At 49.3% G+C, this 22,636-nt stretch overlaps 4 non-coding genes across 4 annotated transcripts; 1 reads left to right on the plus strand and 3 right to left on the minus strand.

Moving 5' to 3' along the window:
• Positions 1-15,234: 15,234 nt before the first annotated feature.
• TRNAH-GUG (transfer RNA histidin (anticodon GUG)) lies at positions 15,235-15,306 on the minus strand. The gene has a single exon. It is a non-coding gene; the product is annotated as a tRNA-His (tRNA).
• A 483-nt stretch (positions 15,307-15,789) lies between these two features.
• Positions 15,790-15,861, minus strand: TRNAD-GUC (transfer RNA aspartic acid (anticodon GUC)). The gene has a single exon. It is a non-coding gene; the product is annotated as a tRNA-Asp (tRNA).
• Positions 15,862-21,568: 5,707 nt separating this feature from the next.
• TRNAI-AAU (transfer RNA isoleucine (anticodon AAU)) lies at positions 21,569-21,642 on the plus strand. Its single transcript has one exon. It is a non-coding gene; the product is annotated as a tRNA-Ile (tRNA).
• Positions 21,643-22,244: 602 nt separating this feature from the next.
• TRNAI-AAU (transfer RNA isoleucine (anticodon AAU)) lies at positions 22,245-22,318 on the minus strand. Its single transcript has one exon. It is a non-coding gene; the product is annotated as a tRNA-Ile (tRNA).
• Between the last annotated feature and the right edge of the window lie 318 nt (positions 22,319-22,636).

The raw sequence follows: 22,636 nt of genomic DNA on the forward strand, positions 1-22,636 counted from the left end.
GCATCTGGCCCCATGGACTTGTGCATGTCCAGCTTTTCTAAATACTCCCTAACCACTTCTTTCTCCACAGAGGGCTGGTTACCTCCTCCCCATGCTGTGCTGCCCAGTGCAGTAGTCTGGGAGCTGACCTTGTTCGTGAAGACAGAGGCAAAAAAAGCATTGAGTACATTAGCTTTTTCCACATCCTCTGTCACTAGGTTGCCTCCCTCATTCAGTAAGGGGCCCACACTTTCCTTGACTTTCTTCTTGTTGCTAACATACCTGAAGAAACCCTTCTTGTTACTCTTAACATCTCTTGCTAGCTGCAACTCCAGGTGTGATTTGGCCTTCCTGATTTCACTCCTGCATGCCCGAGCAATATTTTTATCCTCATCCCTGGCCATTTGTCCAATCCTCCACTTCTTGTAAGCTTCTTTTTTGTGTTTAAGATCAGCAAGGATTTCACTGTTAAGCCAAGCTGGTCGCCTGCCATATTTACTATTCTTCCTACACATCGGGATGGTTTGTCCCTGTAACCTCAATAAGGATTCTTTAAAATACAGCCAGCTCTCCTGGACTCCTTTCCCCCTCATGTTATTCTCCCAGGGGATCTTGCCCATCAGTTCCCTGAGGGAGTCAAAGTCTGCTTTTCTGAAGTCCAGGGTCTGTATTCTGCTGCTCTCCTTTCTTCCTTGTGTCAGGATCCTGAACTCGACCATCTCATGGTCACTGCCTCCCAGGTTCCCATCCACTTTTGCTTCCCCTACTAATTCTTCCCGGTTTGTGAGCAGCAGGTCAAGAAGAGCTCTGCCCCTAGTTGGTTCCTCCAGCACTTGCACCAGGAAATTGTCCCCTACATTTTCCAAAATCTTCCTGGATCGTCTGTGCACCGCTGTATTGCTCTCCCAGCAGATATCAGGGTGATTGAAGTCTCCCATGAGAACCAGGGCGTGCGATCTAGTAACTTCTGCGAGTTGCCGGAAGAAGGCCTCATCCACCTCATCCCCTGGTCTGGTGGTCTATAGCAGACTCCCACCATGACATCACCCTTGTTGCTCACACTTCTAAACTTAATCCAGAGACTCTCAGGTTTTTCTGCAGTTTCATACTTGAGTTCTGAGCAGTCATACTGCTCTCTTACATACAGTGCAACTCCCCCACCTTTTCTGCCCTGCCTGTCCTTCCTGAACAGCTTATATCCATCCATGACAGTACTCCAGTCATGTGAGTTATCCCACCACGTCTTTGTTATTCCAATCACATCATAATTCCCTGACTTTGCCAGGACTTCCAGTTCTCCCTGCTTGTTTCCCAGGCTTCGTGCATTTGTGTATAGGCACTTGAGATAACCCGTTGATCGCTCCTCTTTCTCAGTATGAGTCAAGAGCCCTCCCCTCTCACACTCTCCTGCTCGTGCTTCCTCCCGGTATTCCACTTCCCCACTTACCTCAGGGCTTTGGTCTCCTTCCCCCAGTGAACCTAGTTTAAAGCCCTCATCACTAGGTTAGCCAGTCTGCTTGCGAAGATGCTCTTCCCTCTCTTCGTTAGGTGGAGCCCGTCTCTGCCTAGCACTCCTCCTTCTTGGAACACCATCCCATGGTCAAAGAATCCAAAACCTTCTCTCCGATACCACCAGCGTAGCCATTCATTGACTTCCACGATTCGACAGTCTCTACCCAGGCCTTTTCCTTCCACGGGGAGGATGGACGAGAACACCACTTGCGCCTCAAACTCCTTTATCCTTCCCAGAGCCACGTAGTCTGCAGTGATCCGCTCAAGGTCATTCTTGGCAGTATCATTGGTGCCCACGTGGAGAAGCAGGAAGGGGTAGCGATCCGAGGTCTTTATGAGTCTCGGCAGTCTCTCCATCACATCGCGAATCTTAGCTCCTGGCAAGCAGCAGACTTCTCGGTCTTCCTAGTTGGGGCAGCAGATAGATGACTCAGTCCCCCTGAGGAGAGAGTCCCCGACCACCACCACCCGCTTCCTTCTCTTGGGAGCGGTGGTCGTGGAACCCCCAACCCGAGGACGTGCATCTCATGCCTTCCAATCGGCAAAGTCTCCTTCTGCTCCCTTCCCTCAGACGTATCATCTACTTTTTAGTGTACTAAACAATTTATTCTAATCCTATTTACAAATAGGAGTGTGAGTGCCATGGTAAGCACAAGCCGAGTTCTCTGTTAGCCCTTGCAATTTTATCATCAAGCTTATGATATTTGGTGGTTTTCTTAAAGCCCCGGCTCTCGGGGGCAAGTGGTTACCGGAGAATTTCTGCTTCCAGAGAAAAGCCTGAAACCATGAACAGAGTGTAATTCTAAGGTTCAGAAACCAGAATGCCAATAAAAAGAACCCAACTTCTGTGACTTTTATGCCACTCCTGATATTTCGCAGCTGACTCATTTGTTTTGATCACTTGGGGTTGGCAATAAACGTATAGGATTTGCTACATATTGGCTGATGCTGTAAAGGGAGGAAGGTCTGATTTTCATAACTAGTGCTACGAGCAAATTACTCTAAGACAAGATGCCCCTTCTAGATGGAGGCTTTCCTGGGAAGATTATACTATCTAATTGCCCTAAGTGCAGGGAGCCCAGCAACTGGAGCTGAAACAAGGCATGTTAGATAGTGGGGGTTTCTGAGCCTTGGCAGTAACCACAAGGACTAGATTGGCTAGCTCCGCCCTACATTCTTCCCTTGATCTCTCTGGGACAAGTTGATTTCATTAGCTGATTTTTTTTCCCCCATATGAAGTTCACCATGTTTTTTTTGAGGGGTGATCTACAGAATCAGTCCTCTCCATCCACTTATCTTAATGTTCCTGACTGTCGTAACCCTGATGTTTGCATGGGGTGTTATCAATGTGACTTTGCATTAAGTATAATGAAAACTTAACTCTTCATTTTTTGAACAGCCACGAAAGCATTCAATAATGACATTTGGGGCTTGCAGTATTTACCATGGAATACCAGGTCAGAGGGTCCAGCTGGTAGCGCTAGAAGCCCCTGCTTAGTAAACAGGAGATCCTGGGTTATCACGCTTCCCAGAGATTATTCAAGGCTTCATCCTTCAGAGAGCTAAAGGTAGAGTTGCTGCACCAATCTCTTCTTGAGATGTAACTTCCCCCACTTTGCTAAAATTAGGAAGCTTTAGCAAAAGAGAACCTCTGATATTTCCAACATTCAACTTAAGGACCCCTAAACTGGGGGGTGAATTCTTCTCTGACATAACTGTGCCGAAGACAGAGTTGACCATCAGTTGAGTTAATGTGAAATTAGAGGGGATAAAACTGCTGATAATGCTCCATCCCAGCCTTGACCTTGGAGAGAGTTATCCATTGCTCCAGGATTTTACTCCATGGATTGCATTAGGCAAGAGCAGCCTGTTAATTTCTTTGATTAAAGGGAAACAGAACCAGCAAGTATTGTAGATGAGGGAAGTCCCCTATTCTCTGAACAGAAAATGCCACAAGCTACCAGCATGGAACCCTGCATTTCCTAGGCTGCTCTAGGAGACAGGTAGCTGGGAAGAGATCTGAGTTTTTCAATCAGTGAATTATTAAGAAGAATTAATGTGATTTCCTCAGTTTCCCTCCCTCCTTGTAAACCCACACATTCTCTCCAAGTAGACAGCAGCTCACCTTCCCCTAAATATTTTCCTCCACATTTTAAGTCTTGAGTATTTAAAATTAGCAAACTAAAAGAGAATTTTGATGAAATTTCAGAGACTTCCTTGACGTGCTGAAATGTAGCTTCAGGTTAGTAAGAGCTAGAGCTAAGAAAAGTATGGATATATTTTTCACAGAAAGAACCAGGCTGCAGAGACATCAGCAGGAAGGAAGCAAGTACCTGCTTGTACCAAGTAGTTATGGCTGAGAAGGGTTAAGGTACAGGTTTGAATTCTACTAGCTGTTTGTTCCAATTAGTTTTATTTCTGCTGTCAGCAGCTTTATTTCCCCCACGCTACAGAAACAAGCAGCCACTCCCACTTCTCCTGGCTTTTCCCATAACCATTTTCAACCCAGCAGTTAAGAGGCCTTACTTCAAAAGAGAGGCCATTTCACATGCTGCTATGTAATTTTCAAGAAACTTTATCATCAGTGATATCAGCAAATTAAGGGCTTGTCTACACTACCTGCCAGATCAGTGGCCAGTGATCGATCCAGCGGGGGTCGATTGGCACGATAAATGGACCGAGCGCTCTCCCATCGACTCCGCTTGTGCTTCTCATTCTGGTGGAGTACTGGAGTCAAGGAGAGAGTGTCAGCTGTCTCAGCTACGCTATTCACGTAGCTGAAGTTGCATATCTTAGATTGACCCCGTGCGGTAGTGTAGACAAGCGCTAAAGAATGGGTCACCCAGCCCCAACAGAGAGACTTTGCTGGGATTGTTGTGTTAATCCAAATCCCTTCACTAAGGAAATCTGAATGGTTATAACAGCCCCCATGAACACACTGCTGTGAGCCTCGGCAAGAATTCCCACAAAGGGCTAGCCAGAGAGCTATGCCTTTTGCTTCCTCATCTCTCTGGAGCAGTTCAAAGGTTGAGTGCATTGGCTGTGTTTCCCCAGATCAGTTTCATCATGCTTTTTCCCTTTGAGTGATTTACAGCATCCCCAGTATTCAATCAAGTTTCAGAGTAGCAGCCGTGTTCGTCTGTATTCGCAAAAAGAAAAGGAGTACTTGTGGCACCTTAGAGACTAACCAATTTATTTGAGCATAAGCTTTCATGAGCTACAGCTCACTTCATCGGATGCATTCAGTGGAAAATACAGTGGGGAGATTTATATACATAGAGAACATGAAACAATGGGTGTTACCATACACACTGTAAGGAGAGTGATCACTTAAGCTGAGCTATTACCAGCAGGGGGGGGAGGGAGGGGAACCTTTTGTAGTGAGAATCAAGGTGGGCCATTTCCAGCAGTTGACAAGAACGTCTGAGGACTGGTGGTGGTCGGGTGGGGGTGGGGGGGGAGGGGGGAATAAACATGGGGAAATAGTTTTGCTTTGTGTAATGACCCATCCACTCTCAGGCTCTATTCAAGCCTAAGTTAATTGTATCCAGTTTGCAAATTAATTCCAATTCAGCAGTCTCTTGTTGGAGTCTGGTTTTGAAGTTTTTTTGTTGAAGAATTGCAACTTTTAGGTGTGTAATCGAGTGACCAGAGAGATTGAAGTGTTCTCCGACTGGTTTTTCAATGTTATAATTCTTGACGTCTGATTTGTGTCCATTTATTCTTTTACGTAGAAACTGTCCCGTTTGACCAATGTATATGGCAGAGGGGCATTGCTGGCAACTGCTGGCATATATCACATTGGTAGATGTGCAGGTGAACGAGCCTCTGATAGGGTGGCTGATGTGATTAGGCCCTGTGATGGTGTCCCCTGAATAGATATGTGGACACAGTTGGCAACGGGCTTTGTTGCAAGGATAGGTTCCTGGGTTAGTGGGTCTGTTGTGTGGTGTGTGAGTATTTGCTTCAGGTTGGGGGGCTGTCTGAAGCAAATACTCACCAGCAACCACACACCACACAACAGAACCACTAACCCAGGAACCTATCCTTGCAACAAAGCATGTGCCTAGAGGCCATGGGCGACAAGTATTGTAGGCTGGGGGAGGCTGTGCCTCCCCAAACAGCCTGGCGTGGCCTGCCCACACTCTGCCTCCAGGTCCCCTCCTGCCATTCCTGGCATTCTGCCCTGGCCCAGGCTGGCTCAGGCCATGCTGACACTCAGGCCATGCTGCCCACCAGGCACACCGAGGCTGGGGGGCGTTCCGGCCGCACCGCCCAGTACACGAGGGCCAGTGGGGGAGCTGCGGCCATGCCGCTCACTGCACTGGAGCCAGGGGCACTGGGGCCATGCAGCTGCTGGGGCTGGGAAGGGGGCCGCTGTGGGGGTGTTCTTGGCTCCTGCGGGGTGGGGGAGAGGAGAGGGTAGAAAGGGAGGGAAGGGGCTTTGGGCACAAGGGGAGGGGCTGGGGAGTAACTTCTCCCAACGGCCGAGTCACTGGCCACCCATGCTAGGGGCACTGGTGTACTAGGGGCGCCTTACATCTCAAAAACTGTGTGCAACATGAAGGTCAGCTGTAGGCAGGGTGGGTGCTGAAGATCCTGTGCCCATGGGCCCATAAGGTGTAAATCTGGCCCTGGCCTTCCATTTTCTGAAACCTGAGTCCTTCAATATTAGCAAATTATCTGTACAAATTAATGCCCAGAGTCTCCCTGCACCTTGCCTGTGGGACGGGCACCTCATTCCTTGCACTTTCATGCAGCTGGGGCAGGACCACGTTTGTGATTCTTCCTGGGGGGAACAGAGAAGAGAGGCTGACGTGCACCCAACTATCAGGATTTAATGACAGATCTTGAAAGAGGTGTCGGGGCGGGGGGCAGGAAGGGGTGATTGAAAGAACAGCGAGTGCATGGTGATTAGGTAGTGAGCCTGAGGATTGGGAAATGTCCAGCTAGGGGACAGGAAACATGGTCCAATAGCTAGGTCCCACTATTGCAAGCCTCAAAAGGTCAAAAATCTCTGGACCTCCATAAAATCATGATTAGTTTTTGTTTTTTTAAATACTATATGGTGGGGTTTTTTTGGTCTGTCTGGATTTTTGAACTCCCCCTATCCATCCCAGTGTGTGTGGGTGACAATCAGTGTAGCCCACTCTCCCAGAGGTATTGGATAAGATGATTTTTGACCCCTTCTGCAGCTGCTCTCACCCCCACAGCTGTCCACCTCCTGATCAGCAATTAATTCTGCCCCCACTGCTATCGGTTCAGCCCCCCACCCAGCCCGTCCCCTAGCACTCCCAGCCTCACCTCTGCTCCTCCTCAGGATCTGCACACACACACGCTCCCTGCAAGGCTGGGTGTTGCAGCCGGGTCCCTTTTCCCCTTTGCCAGGCTGGAGTGGGCAGCTTCAGCGGTTCTTCTTCAGCCCATTCTGCTACTTCTAGGTGGGTGCTGCAGGGAGGAGCAGGAAGGCTCCAATTTGTTTTAGAGGCCTGGAGCATCTTCCAGCATCACGTTGCAGCTTCTGCCCAAAGCATGGTGCTTGTAAAAAAACAGAGAGAGGTGGCAATACTGCTGGCACAAGGTGGCTGAAGGTTCAGGCAGTCAACCCTGGCCTCCCTAGGGCTGGTGAGTCTGGGTTTGTGTTGGTATTGCAATTCCTTCGCTAGGTCATTCTTTCATGGAAAGTTTGGATAGAGGTTTGATCATCCTTCCCTTCTCAGAAAGGGGGAGATGTGCAGTGAGAGCCACTATTCAGGGTGGCCATTAGGGGGATTAGAGCAAGGAGGGAAGGGTCGGTACAAACTGGAAATCAAGAGAGGCTGACATTCACCCCAACCGCGGCCTACTCTGCCTGCTCTCCACACCTCCCTTCCACTGTGGGAGGGAAGACAAGTGGAGAGACGCATGGAGCACCTGGCAAGGTAGGGAGAATGGGGGACTCTGCTGTGGAGGGACGGGGGGGAAAGGGGTCACACAACCCCTGGCAGAACCTCTGGGGAGACTGGTATGGGCAAATGGGGACATTCCTCTGGTGGTTGGGGGCGGGGGATAGGAGGACCCTGGTTTAGAGGAGTGAGGGCACACAGAACCGCTGTCCTGGGAGGACGAGGGGACTAGAGGACATGCAGGGAAGTGGGAATGAGGGCGCATGTTGGCCTGCCGGCATGGGGGAAAGAATGGAGGACCCTGATGTGGGCAGAGGGGTCCAAAAGGCATTATATACATTTTTAACAATTTTAAACAAGCAATTTAATACAGGTATAAGTTTTAAACCATTTTAAACAAGCAATTTAATACTACAATCATCATTGTTGGATCACATTAAAGAAGTTCTGTATTAAAATCACAAATGAGTTTGATTCCCCATAGTTTAAATTCCAGGCTATCACTAATTAAGAGGTCTCTTGGTTTTTGGTACTGTTTCTCTCCCTCTATGTGTGAAACTTGCAAGCTGCTAATTGCGTTAGTACATTCTAAGACAGAGTCTGTTCTCAAAGCAATTCTTTGTAACAACAACTACTCACACAGAGAGACTCAAAGCACTACTCTGTAACAACAGAAACAGCACCCAGAGACTCCTCGCCCTTTTGTTGTATTCATCTCACTTTGTTAACAATTGTGATTAAAATAGAGATAGTGGATGGATGCTTGGCGTGGATAATAACTGAATGATCAGGGAGGTGCCAGCCTAAGAATCCAGTGTCGATCGGCCAAAGAAGGCATCAAGTGGAAATAACCAGAGGACCCCCGGAGGGCAGACTGGAATCCACCCAACAGCCTCAAGGATGGGAGAACCAAAGAACAAGATAACATCTGGCAGTACGGAGCCGTCAGGAATGTGCCATCTGCTGATTGATTCAGCAACAGCATGATGAAGCAATTCCCATAGACTGCCATAGGAAGAAATTCCTATAAAAATGGACTCGAGAAAGTGAGAACTTTGGGGTCTGATTCTGCAAACCAACTTCCAGGAGCATCAGATGAGCATCTGACAAGGCCCTGCTCCCTCCTCATATCCAGGCCACCTGGCCAGTGGATTGGCATGAGCAACTCTAAGGCTGGTAACTATAATAACAACCTTGCAGAACCTGTGTGTGTGTGTTTGTATGAATGATTGTGTGAATAAATATGAAATTGAATGGAATGTTATAGCTATAACTAACTGCTTACTATGATTCTTTCTATATTCACAATAAATGTGGTATTTTGCCTTTTCCCCTTTAATAAGATCCTGCTGGTTTTTATTTTATTGGTATAACAACAGGGTGCCTGAATTGCTACCTACTGTACTTCATTACCTGGCCAATTCATGGGTAGTCTCACGGTCACAAACACACACGAGGTTATCTTTCACCAAAGTGGGCATTTATTTTTTTTCTTACCAAGTAAGAGTGCAATGGAGACTTCCCCACAGCCTTCACTCCTCAACCCAGGCTCACCTTCTAAGCCAGCCGCCTGCTTCCTGTGCCTTCCACTTATATCCTCCCAATTACTTTATTAGCCAATGATTACCACTAGGTGCTCATAATCCCACAATAAAAAGGGTCCTCCAGCTGGGCCTGCAGCTTTCTTTAGACTGTAGCCATGGCAGTGATTGGGGTGCTGCTGGTAGTGCCCTGTCACCCCAATTACAAATGGACAAAACCAGTATTTTTTTTTAAATTATTAAATAAAACTACTTTAAAAGTGCTGGATAGATAAGAAAAAAAGTTTTTCAAAACATGTTTTGCATTTAAAACTAATGGATTTATGAAACAAAGGAAGTCCGTCTGTAGTTAGGCTTGGAAGGATTAGATATTTATTGGTAAATGTTAGTAAATGTTGATTTCACCACATGCACACAAACTGATGAAAAATATTTCCATCAATAATATTTGAAATTTCCAGAAAGGCAGAGAAAGAAATATGCTGCTTGAGAATTTACTAGAATTTGATTTAAGGCTATTTACTTTGTATATTTTGACATGTGATGTTGGTAATTTGTGGTTTAACGGTCATAAAGCTTTAATCTGTAGTTAATGATTTGAACTAATGGTTTCTGGTCACCGCTGTAATGATACAGTAGAACCCCAGAGTTACGAATACCAGAATAATGAACTGACCGGTCAACCATACACCTCATTTGGAACTGGAAGTACACAATTAGGCAGCAGCAAAGACAAAAAAAAAAAAAAAAAAAAGCAAATACAGTACAATACTATGTTAAACGTAAGCTAATAAAAAAAAAAGGGAATGTTTTAAAAAAAGATTTAACAAGTCAAGGAAACTTTTTCTGTGCTTGCTTCATTTAAATTAAGATGGTTAGAAGCCACATTTTTCTTCTGCATAGTAAAGTTTCAAAGCTACTTTAAATCAATGTTCAGTTGTAAACTTTTGAAAGAACCATAACGTTTTGAGTTACGAACATTTCAGAGTTACTAACAACCACCATTCCCGAGATGTTCGTAACTCTGAGGTTCTACTGTAGTAGAAACTTTGGCGTAGGAACCAAAGTGACCCGGTGTTTTATGGGGGGAATCATTATGTAGTGAGCCTTATCAGTGGAATCATATTGCTTGCAAATTGGAACTGGAGCCAGGCAGGCAGGCCAGCCACACCACTCTGTACAGTTCTCAGCAGCAAGTTAAATAAAGTATTTACTGTTACTTAAAAAAGTCTTCAGCATTTTTTTTTATATTATAATGGTAAGAGTTGGGTTTTTTTTAAAATGGGCCAGCTAAAGCCTCCAAGAAACTTAGTGTTTGAAGGAAATTGAGCAGAAAACAGGAGAAGGTGGGAGCAAGGATTTGAGCGGTACAGCATTGCAAGTGGCACAGACAAAAAAGATGAACAGCTGCAAATAGCATTGTTTCTTTCTGTGACAGAGGAAGCAGCAAGATAGGTGTTTCATACTTTTCAATTTGATGATGTGGCAAAGAAAGAAAAATACAGGTCTGAAAGAATAAGTTGGAGGCATACTGTGCACCTCAAAGAAATATCACGTGAAAGGCACTGATTTTTCACCAGAAGTCAGACAGATGGGGAAAGTAGAAACAAATATGTGACTGCTTAAAACTGGCAGCACAATCTTGCAAATTTGGAGAAGTGTGTGAATCGCTCATTAAAGACCACGTTGTGTGTAGTATTGTGCCATTCTCAGTGAAAGCTAGGTTGTTGAAGGAAACTAAGGCTATGTCTACACTGGCAATTGAATGACAAAACTTCTGTCTTTCAGAGGTGTTAAAAAAAAATCCCCTGAAAGACAAAAGTTTTGCTGACGACAAGCACCAGTGTGAACTACGCTTTGTCGGCAGGAGTGCTCTCCTGCTGACAACGCAAACGGTGGAGGTGGAAGTTTTTTGTTGTGAGTAGAGCCATACACAGCACCGACTTTTAGCAGCAGAGCTGTAGCAACACAGCCGTGTCGCTAAAAGCTGTGTAGTGTAGACACAGCTTACTTTAACCCTTGAATGTGCTGTGGATATATGTCATGCTGATGAAATGACTGCAACACTATCAAAGGGGCTGGGTGAACCAGAAAAATATGTGCACACATTGCAGCATAAATCTGCCTTTAGTAAGCACCCAGACTAGCAGTCATGGACTGGAGGGCATCCTGCTGCTAATACAAGCCTGAGATCAATATAAGTAAAAAAAGAGCAGTCAGAGGCAATTAAAGGTTGTTAGAAATGTGGCTGTAGCCATACCATAAGGAACTGCCATGCGTGTGGGTAAGAATGCTGAAGATGTGGCAAACACAATCATTTTCCCGAAATGTGTAATTCTGGAAAGGAAGAGTCCCATGGCAAAGAGATGTATACCCTCACAGAAGCAGATGAGCATTCATAAGAGCTGTTCCTCAGTATGCTGAGTACTGAGCCTCCCAAGCATGCGTGGAATGTGGATTTGCTCATTAATGATCACAAACCCCTGAGTTTTTCAATCCACAACCACAGGCCAGTGTTATGTCTGTAAAATTATACAACACTTTAAGGGCCAAACCACTTCACAGCTTGAGTATCAATAACCTATTCAGCAGAAAAACTGCAAGTAGGTGGTAAATGCAACCGGGATTATGTGTATCGGGATATAAAATTTGCTGGAATTTCAAGTAGTATAATCTGACTCATAAACCATACTGGGCGGATAGGCTGTGACAAGTTTAAACTTAGTGCAAAGAGGATGGTAAAGGCAGAACCACAAGGACATTGGGATATATTTAAAGAATACAAGATGGTATTTGAAGGTTTAACTGCTTTCCAGGTAAGCACAACCATAAAGATGACCTCACAAGTACCACCTGTAATTCATGCACTTAGAAAAGTTCCAGTGACATTAAGACATTGTTGCACCTAGTGTTGCAACATTATGTTGGGATGGTTAGTCTGAGTGGCATCTGCTACTGTGTTTGTGTGTGCGTTGCACAGTACTGTCCCTTGCTGATTAGAAGAGGTCACACTTTCCAATGTCTATAGTGTTTCATTGTGCAGAGAAAGAAGTTACTCCTTTTAGCTGACAATTACCACGGCACTATAAAAAAACTGTGTAAGTATCAGTCTCCAGAATACCTCAAGGGAGATATGCCATCCAGCTACATCCTGTAGGCCAGCCCTATGTTCTTTCATTATTTTTGGCGTAACCTCCTCCTCCCCTATGCTCTACCTGGACACCCCCACAAGATCATAGGAGAACAGTGGATGGAGCCTACCAAATCTACACCTCTATTACTTGATATTACAACTCAGAGAAGTGGCCAGGGGTTCTGGTTCTGTCCTCTGTTCATAATATTGGTTTGATTTCTTCCTTCATAATGAAAAGGCAGCATGACCAAGTGGTCACAGCACATTAGTGGGAGTGAAAACCCTGAATTCTAGTTCTAGAGATCTGTCACTGCCTCCCTATTTGCCCTGCGGAGATTCCTTTCCCCATTTTGTGCCTCAGTTTTGCCATTTGTAGAAGAGATTCTGAGAATAAGCTAGTTATTATTTCTGAGGTCTTCGAACATATCAGTTACCAGATAAGCACCAAGGCGTATTGATGTTGACCTAGGCTAGAACCCTCCTTGGAGATAAGTTCTGAAGATCTGCATACTCAGTCCCTGAAGTTCAGACCTGGCGAGAAAGCTGAACATATTTGTATCTAAATCCTTTGTAACCCTGTCCAAATAGAGACTCGAGGCTACACTTTGGGAGAAAGGACCTGTTCCTTCTCACAAGCATCCACTCACGACATGTATCAAGAGAGCCTACACCTCGCATTCGACTAAAGGTTGCTATGGACACAACAAAGAGCATGAATGACTATGCACTCATGGCCACCACCCAGAATACAGAACAAACCCACTCATCTCAGTGCTCTCAGAGGCTGCAGCCTTTCTCCCAATTTTTCACCTTTCCCTGGGAGCTTTCCCTCAGTGACGGGCTGCTCAGTACCTTCTTCCTCTGACCACATTCCCGCTTTCACACTTCAGACACGCCTCAAAGTCACACTCTTATCACTCTGGGCCATTATCCTCATGACCCTGGCCAGCGTATCTCCTTTTGTCACTCTGAAACGTGCCCCCACGCGCAGGTCCTGAAGCTGGGCCCAGTGGCAGAAGGCCATGTAGAGGCTTTCGCTAGGGCAAGCAGGCGGGGGTGGCCTTGCGAGGTAATTGTCTCTCTGGAGGTGAAGATCAGCACTGCGGGGTGTGAAAGGAAGTCGCCATAGAAGGAGGCGGCGAGGAATGTGCAGGCCGGGCTCGGCATTTCTTTGTCCACCATTCAAAAAGGGGTCACCTTCCCCATCAGGGAATCAAACCCCAGTCTCCTGTGTGACAGGCAGGGATACTCACCACTACACTAATGAGGAAAGAGACAAGACTGGCCACTGCACAGAGCACCAAGGAACCTGCTAAGGGCAGGGTACATGATACCATGGACCCCACCAGCCAACAACACCCCTTGCTCTCCTCAGCTTCCTAAAGGCTTTGGTTGCAGCAACAGCCCTGGGAAAAGCCCTGGCCCTCCTTGCATGCTCTTGCCCAGCAGGCCGCCTTTGGGGGCTACACAGCTCCTCCCACAACACCTGCCTGGGACCTTGCCCTCACCGACGAGCTGCCCAGCACCTTTTTCCTCTCACAGCCGGGTCTCTCTACCCTCCCGCTTCCACACTTCACGCACTCCTCAAACTCACAAATCACAAACTCACCCATGGACGCTTTGGCTTCTGAAGAGCCTCTGGAGGGCTGCAGCTTCTCAGGCCTGCAGATCCTTCCTTTCAACGTGCAGTAGCCGGACATTCAAAACACCACAGTTTCCGGGGTGAAATACGCTGCTTTTGGATGCTGGCGCCCAGAAAGAATGCCTCTTACTCTTTTGCTCATGGATGTACCTCATTGACTTTCCTTTCCAAGCAGAAACTAGGGACCAGCTAGCTCTCTTTGCAAATGGACGCAATCAGGCTGAGCCACTGGGTGTGCGGCCGGGTATCCCCCACGAAAAAGGGATGCCGTGACTCGGATTCGAACCGAGGTTGCTGCGGCCACGGCGCAGAGTACTAACCACTATACGATCACAGCCAGCTGCTGGCTGATGCCACAGCTGAGTGGCAAATGCTCAGCTCTGTGCTCTCGGGGCGGCCACCAACCTCACCTGCGGTCACAGGTATTTCTCAAGCCTCCCCATTGCTGTCACAGGTAAAATCATAACAAAAGGAAAAAAGACAGGAGGGCAACCTGATGCCTGTCCGTTTTTCTCTCTTCCTCCACCCCTTGACCAGGTCCCTCCCCGTTTGGTTGGGCCATTGTCCTCATGCCCCTGGCCAGCGTATTTCCTTTTGCCACTCTGAAACGTGCCCCCACGTGCAGGTCCTGAAGCTGGGCCCAGTGGCAGAAGGCCATGTAGAGGCTTTCGCTGGGGCAAGCAGGCGGGGGTGGCCATGCGAGGTAACTGTCTCTGTGGAGGTGAAAATCAGCACTGGGGGGTGTGAACGGAAGTCGCCATAGAAGGAGGCGGCGAGGAATGTGCAGGCCGAGGTCGGCATTTCTTTGTCCCCCATTCAAAAAGAGGTCACCCTCCCCGTTGGGGAATCGAACCCTGATCTCCCGCGTGACAGGTGGGGATACTCACCACTATACTAACGAGGAAAAGAGCAAGACTGTCTACTGCACAGAGCACCAAGAAACGTGCTAAGGGCAGGGTACACCCATACCATGGGCCCCACCAGGCAACAACACCCCTTGCTCTCCGCAGCTTCCTAAAGGCTTTGGCTGCAGCAACAGCCCTGGGAAAAGCCCTGGCACTCCTCGCATGCTCTTGCCCAGCAGGCTGCCTTTGGGGGCTACACAGCTCCTCCCGCAACACCTGCCTGGGACCTTGCCCTCACCGATGAGCTGCCCAGCACCTTTTTCCTCTCACAACTGGGTCTCTCTACCCTCCCACTTCCACACTTCACACACTCCTGAAACTCACAAATCACAAACTCACCCATGGACCCTTTGGCTTTTGAAGAGCTTCTGGAGGGCTGCAGCTTCTCAGGCCCGCAGATCCTTCCTTTCAGTGCGCAGTGGCCGGACATTCGAAACACCACGGTTTCCGGGGTGGAATACCCGGCTTTTGGACGCTAGTGCCCATGAAGAATTCCTCTTACTCTTTTGCTCATGGAAGTACCTCATGGACTTTCCTTTCCAAGCAGAAACTAGGGACCAGCTAGCTCTCTTTGCAAATGGACGCAATCAGGCTGAGCCACTGGGTGTGCGGCCGGGTATCCCCCACCAAAAAGGGATGCCGTGACTCGGATTCGAACCGAGGTTGCTGCGGCCACAGCACAGAGTACTAACCACTATACGACCACGGCCAGCTGCTGGCTGATGCCACAGCTGAGTGGCAAATGCTCAGCTCTGCACTCTCGGGATGGCCACCGACCTCACCCGCGGCCACAGGTATTTCTCAAGCCTCCCCATTGCTGTCACAGGTAAAATCATAACAAAAGGAAAAAAGACAGGAGGGCAGCCTGATGCCTATCCGTTTTTCTCTCTTCTTCCACCCCTTCACCAGGTCCTTCCCCGTTTGTCCTCAGGCCCCTGGCCAGTGTATTTCTTTTTGCCAGTCTGAAACGTGCCCCCACGTGCAGGTCCTGAAGCTGGGCCCAGTGGCAGAAGGCCATGTAGAGGCTTTCGCTGGGGCAAGCAGGCGGGGGTGGCCATGCGAGGTAACTGTCTCTGTGGAGGTGAAAATCAGCACTGGGGGGTGTGAATGGAAGTCTCCATAGAAGGAGGCGGCGAGGAATGTGCAGGCCGAGGTCGGCATCTCTTTGTCCCCCATTCAAAAAGAGGTCACCCTCCCCGTCGGGGAATCGAACCCCGGTCTCCCGCGTGACAGGCGGGGATACTCACCACTATACTAACGAGGAAAGGGGCAAGACTGGCCACTGCACAGAGCACCAAGGAACCTGCTAAGGGCAGGGTACACCCATACCATGGGCCCCACCAGGCAACAACACCCCTTGCTCTCCTCAGCTTTCTAAAGGCTTTGGCTGCAGCAACAGCCCTGGGAAAAGCTCTGGCCCTCCTTGCATGCTCTTGCCCAGCAGGCCGCCTTTGGGGGCTACACAGCTCATCCCACAACACCTGCCTGGGACCTTGCCCTCACCGACGAGCTGCCCAGCACCTTTTTCCTCTCACAACTGGGTCTCTCTACCTTCCCGCTTCCACACTTCACAAACTCACAAATCACAAACTCACCCATGGACCCTTTGGCTTTTGAAGAGCTTCTGGAGGGCTGCAGCTTCTCAGGCCCGCAGATCCTTCCTTTCAATGCGCAGTGGCCGGACATTCGAAACACCATGGTTTCCGGGGTGGAATACCCTGCTTTTGGACACTAGTGCCCATGAAGAATTCCTCTTACTCTTTTGCTCATGGATGTACCTCATGGACTTTGCTTTCCAAGCAGAAACTAGGGACCAGCTGCCAGCTCTTTGCAAATGGACGCAATCAGGCTGAGCCACTGGGTGTGCGGCCGGGTATCCCCCGTCGAAAAGGGATGCCGTGACTCGGATTCGAACCGAGGTTGCTGCGGCCACGGCGCAGAGTACTAACCACTATACGACCACGGCCAGCTGCTAGCTGATGCCACAGCTGAGTGGAAAATGCTCAGCTCTGCGCTCTCGGGGCGGCCACCAACCTTACCCATGGCCACAGGTATTTCTTAAGCCACCCCACTGCTGTCACAGGTAAAATCGTAACAAAAGGAAAAAAGACAGGAGGGCAGCCTGATGCCTGTCCGTTTTTTTCTCTTCCTCCACCCTTTGACCAGGTCCTTCCCCACTTGTCCTCATGCCCCTGGCCAGTGTATTTCCTTTTGCCACTATGAAACGTGCCCCCACGTGCAGGTCCTGAAGCTGGGCCCAGTGGCGGAAGGCCATGTAGAGGCTTTCGCGGGGGCAAGCAGGCGGGGGTGGCCTTGCGAGGTAATTGTCTCTGTGGAGGTGAAGATCAGCACTGTGGGGTGTGAACGGAAGTCGCCATAGAAGGAGGCAGCGAGAAATGTGCTGGCCGGGCTCGGCATTTCTTTGTCCCCCATTCAAAAAGCGGTCACCCTCCCCGTCGGGGAATTGAACCCCGGTCTCCACGTGACAGGCGGGGATACCCACCACTATACTAATGAGGAAAGGAGCAAGGTTAGTTACTGCACAGAGCACCAAGGGACCAGTTACGGGCAGTGTACACCATACCATACCAAGGATTAAAGAATCCTTACTGAGGTTACAGGGACAAACCATCCCAATGTGTAGAAAGAATAGTAAATATGGCAGGCGACCAGCTTGGCTTAACAGTGAAATCCTTGCTGATCTTAAACACAAAAAAGAAGCTTACAAGAAGTGGAGGATTGGACAAATGGCCAGGGATGAGGATAAAAATATTGCTCGGGCATGCAGGTATGAAATCAGGAAGGCCAAATCACACCTGGAGTTGCAGCTAGCAAGAGATGTTAAGAGTAACAAGAAGGGTTTCTTCAGGTATGTTAGCAACAAGAAGAAAGTCAAGGATAGTGCGGGCCTTTTACTGAATGAGGGAGGCAACCTAGTGACAGAGGATGTGGAAAAAGCTAATGTACTCAATGCTTTTTTTGCCTCTGTCTTCACGAACAAGGTCAGCTCCCAGACTACTGCACTGGGCAGCACAGCATGGGGAGGAGGTAACCAGCCCTCTGTGGAGAAAGAAGTGGTTAGGGAGTATTTAGAAAAGCTGGATGTGCACAAGTCCATGGGGCCGGATTTGTTGCATCCGAGAGTGCTAAAGGAGTTGGTGGATGTGATTGCAGAGCCATTGGCCATTATCTTTGAAAACTCATGGCGATCGGGGGAAGTCCCGGACGACTGGAAAAAGGCTAATGTAGTGCCCATCTTTAAAAAAGGGAAGAAGGAGGATCCTGGGAACTACAGTCCAGTCAGCCTCACCTCAGTCCCTGGAAAAATCATGGAGCAGGTCCTCAAGGAATCAATCCTGAAGCACTTACACGAGAGGAAAGTGATCAGGAACAGTCAGCATGGATTCACCGAGAGCAAGTCATGCCTGACTAATCTAATTGCCTTCTATGATGACATAACTGGTTCTGTGGATGAGGGGAAAGCAGTGGACGTGTTGTTCCTTGACTTTAGCAAAGCTTTTGACACGGTCTCCCACAGTATTCTTGACAGCAAGTTAAAGAAGTATGGGCTGGATGAATGGACTATAAGGTGGATAGAAAGCTGGCTAGATTGTCGGGCTCAACGGGTAGTGATCAATGGTTCCATGTCTAGTTGGCAGCCAGTACCAAGCGGAGTGCCCCAAGGGTCGGTCCTGGGGCTGGTTTTGTTCAATATCTTCATAAATGATCTGGAGGATGGTGTGGATTGCACCCTCAGCAAGTTTGCAGATGACACTAAACTGGGAGGAGAGGTAGATACACTGGAGGGTAGGGATAGGATACAGAGGGACCTAGACAAATTGGAGGATTGGGCCAAAAGAAATCTGATGAGGTTCAACAAGGACAAGTGCAGAGCCCTGCACTTAGGACGGAAGAATGCAATGCACCGCTACAGACTGGGGACCGAATGGCTTGGCAGCAGTTCTGCAGAAAAGGACCTAGGGGTTACAGTGGACGAGAAACTGGATATGAGTCAACAGTGTGCCCTTGTTGCCAAGAAGGCCAATGGCATTTTGGGGTGTATAAGTAGGGGCACTGCCAGCAGATTGAGGGATGTGATCGTTCCCGTCTGTTCGACACTGGTGAGGCCTCATCTGGAGTACTGTGTCCAGTTTTGGGCCCCACACTACAAGAAGGATGTGGAAAAATTGGAAAGAGTCTAGCAGAGGGCAACAAAAATGATTAGGGGATTGGAACACATGAGTTATGAGGAGAGGCTGAGGGACCTGGGGATGTTTAGTCTACAGAAGAGAAGAATGAGGGGGGATTTGATAGCTGCTTTCAACTACCTGAAAGGGGGTTCCAAAGGGGATGGCTCTAGACTGTTCTCAGTGGTGGCTGATGACAGAACAAGGAGTAATGGGAACAAGGAGTAATGGTCTCAAGTTGCAGTGGGAGAGGTTTAGGTTGGATATTAGGAAAAACTTTTTCACTAGGAGGGTGGTGAAACACTGGAATGCGTTACCTAGGAAGGTGGTGGAATCTCCTTCCTTAGAAGTTTTTAAGGTCAGGCTTGACAAAACCCTGGCTGGGATGATTTAGTCGGGGATCGGTCCTGCTTTGAGCAGGGGGTTGGACTAGATGACCTCCTGAGGTCCCTTCCAACCCTGATATTCTACGATTCTATGATTCTAAGGTTAGCCACTGTACGGAGCACCAAGGGACCAGCTCCGGGCAGTGTACACCATACCATGAGCCCCACCAGGCAATAACACCCCTTGCTCTCATCAGCTTCCTAAAGGCTTTGGCTGTAGCAACAGCCCTGGGAAAAGCCCTGGCCCTCCTCGCATGCTCTTGCCCAGCAAAGGCCACCTTTGGGGGCTACACAGCGCCTCCCACCTCACCAGCCTATATGATGAGGTACAGCTGCTGATATTATAGATTCTTACCACTGGACTCGGGAGGAGTGAGATTGTTTTTTGAATTTGCGCCACGTTCCAAGAGACCTGCTTTGCCCATGTGACTGTGCTTTATAATCCACGCTATGCAACAGCACTCCTTGCTCTTTCACCAGTCTTCACGGCTTTCCGTGTAACAACAGCAGCACCCCAAGTTAAGCACAAGCGTCTTCGCCGCTCCATTTTTTTTTTCTTATTTACTTTATTCCTTTGTGCAATGTGGAGCACGACAAACCGTGACACTTGGAGGGGGCTGGAAGGTGAGCAGACTTACAAACAACTTAACCATGTTGGCATCCCATGGAATGCTCAGCAGCAGGGGGAAGAAAGCGGAGTTTCCAAGTGCAGGTCGCACCACAGTAGGCCCTGTTTGGAGTGGGACGGGGACTTTGCTCAATGTCCACGTGTCAGTGACACAGTGGGAGGGGAAGAGGAACAGAGAAGTTTGTGTGGGAAGACACCGGTGTGACGACACAAAGGGGACAGTATGGGTGGGCTCAGCTTTGCGGGGAGCTCAGCTTGGGGTAATAGTTACCCCATGGGATGAGCCACCTGGTGTGCTTGCAAATATAGGGGCTTGGGGGTAGAGTGGCATTTCCTTCATCATCAGGATCTCAAAGAAGGGTTTCTATCGTGGAACACAGTTGCTTTAAGGCCACCCTGGCAGAGACTTTATCCACTTAATCAGCCTCTTGATGCCACTCCGGCAGCAAAAAGGGGGGATGCAATAGCTCCCTGGAGATTTCTCCCAGTGCAGGGGTTGCCATGCGGGTTGATTGGGATGAAAAAGTCTCACCTCCCTTTACACATACTCACACACAAAATGAGACCCCGCCCCTGAATAATCATCAAATAGATCAATCGGAAATCAACAAGGGAGGTAGCAAATTCTGCCGATTCCTCCCAAACCTCCGAATTCGCTATCACTGGAGTGGGGGGCAGGATCGCGGGCAGCAAGTACTGATCGATTGGCTTCATTTTTGGCCCAATTTGCTACCACGGGAAGTAGCCCTTTGACTGGCTGTGGTCTGTGCGTGGTTCCCCAGCGTCTCACCTCCCTTCGCACACAGAATTAGACCGCATAGCTCAATAATCAAATCCATCCGTTGCAAATGAGCAAGGCGGTAGCAAACGAAATGGGCCAGTGTGGTATCAAATTGGGATCGTGTCTGCCCTCCGTACCCCAAAGTCTCACCTCCCTTGAGACATACTCGCACACAAAATGAGACAGCGCACCTCAGTAATCAAAGACATAAAATCGCAAATGTGCAAGGAGGTAGCAAATTGTGCCGGCTGTCCCCCACCCCTCCGGATTCAATACCCCCGCACCAGGTGGTCGCAAGTTCGGACGGGGTAGCCGAAAGGCCGTGTTTGCCTGGTAGAAGCGGCTACTTTTAGCAAAATTGGAGGGCCGCTCTTTGTGCCTCTACAGGGCGTGACAAGCCCCCTGTCCCCGCTCTGCAGCAGTCGGCTCGCGCCCCCGCCTCCAGGCTGCGCTTGCCTGCCGGGTGCAGGCGCTCGGGCAGCGTGCCCAGGGCGAGCTCCGCGCCTTCCTCCCAGTCCTGGCGTTCAGGGGTCCCTGGGGCCTTGCTGGAGAGGCGCCCTGCCCTTCGGAAAGCCTGGCTGCCGCCGGGCCGCGTGCGTGGAAGGCGGTCCAGGCTGTCGGGCTCCCAGCTTTGCTCGCCGGACTTCCATAGAGCAGCCGGCCAGAACCACGATGGAGGAGATTCCTGACGTGTCCGCGTTCAGAACAAATCAGGGATGTGCTTTTTGAAAAGAAAGGTCATTTCAAAGCAGCTATGAAGGGAGTTCAGAGGGGCTGAGCTCCTGCCCCCTGCCATCGCCCCCGAAATGCTGTCCTGACCTGTGAGCCCTTGTCACTTGGGTGAGCAGTTTTGCTTCTCCCGTCCACAGCCCTGTCCTCAAAGGGTTAACAAAGCGGCTTTGGTTGCGCGAAGTGACGCGGAATGAGGAGTCGCCCGTGATAGCGTGGCTGTCTTCAGAGCGGAAAGCTACGGAGCGCTTCGTATGGCTGGCCGGTTAGCTCAGTTGGTTAGAGCGTGGTGCTAATAACGCCAAGGTCGCGGGTTCGATCCCCGTACGGGCCACACACCTTTTGCCCTTCTGCCACTCGCCCTTGCAAGGAAGGAAGGCAGGAAAGCCTCTTCGTTTACCTTTCGGGGCTGGAGGGAACAAGCTCCTGCATGGAACAAAAAGGACAAACGAAAACGTCTCCCCCTGCAAGTCACCTCAATGCTGCCATTAACCGACCAACCAGAGGAAAGTGTGAAAGCGAGAGCGCAGAGCGGTCACGCTGATCCCATCTCTGGCCGCGGGAGGAGGTTAGGAGTTTAGCAAAGCAGGCTCCGCTCTGGAGATAATTCACCTACTTGAGCTCCCAGCAGCGTTGAGCCCCGAAAAATCACCGTTCACTCTGCCAGCCGGAACTGGGACTCGGAGGGGAAAGGGGGACATTGCCCAGCCCACTGCACCTCCGGCCGCACAGCCAGGGGCCCTCCAGCTGCCGTGGCGGGAAGGGGCTAAGCTGGCACTGTACATGCTGCCCGAGCCCCTGTGCTAGCTGAGGCGCTTGTACCCTTTCGTTTGTCCTTTTTGTTCCACGCAGGAGCTTGTTCCCTCCAGCCCCGAAAGGTAAACGAAGAGGCTTTCCTGCCTTGCAAGGGCGAGTGGCAGAAGGGCAAAAGGTGCGTGGCCCGTACGGGGATCGAACCCGCGACCTTGGCGTTATTAGCACCACGCTCTAACCAACTGAGCTAACCGGCCAGCCATACGACCTGTCTTCACCTGTGTGTAGTTCAGGAGAGCAACAGTGTCCCAGGCACGTTCCCGCGGGGTCAAGGTTGACGTCTCTGTGCCATCGGGTAAGGATTTCCTGGGTCACTTTATTAAACGTCGAACATTTCAATAACGCTTTGGAGACCATGTTTCTGAGGAAATAAATGAACCCACACACACGACTTGAGGGAGCACAATGAGGTACCAACAGTGCTGGGGGACAGCAATAGCGGTTGACAGCCGGAGATGGCCCAATTTTCTTGTGAGGGTTTGTGAGAAAAGCTTAGTGAAGGGTGTTTAGAATGC

Source organism: Lepidochelys kempii, chromosome 1 (assembly GCF_965140265.1).
Source record: "Lepidochelys kempii isolate rLepKem1 chromosome 1, rLepKem1.hap2, whole genome shotgun sequence".
NCBI lineage: Eukaryota > Metazoa > Chordata > Testudines > Cheloniidae > Lepidochelys > Lepidochelys kempii.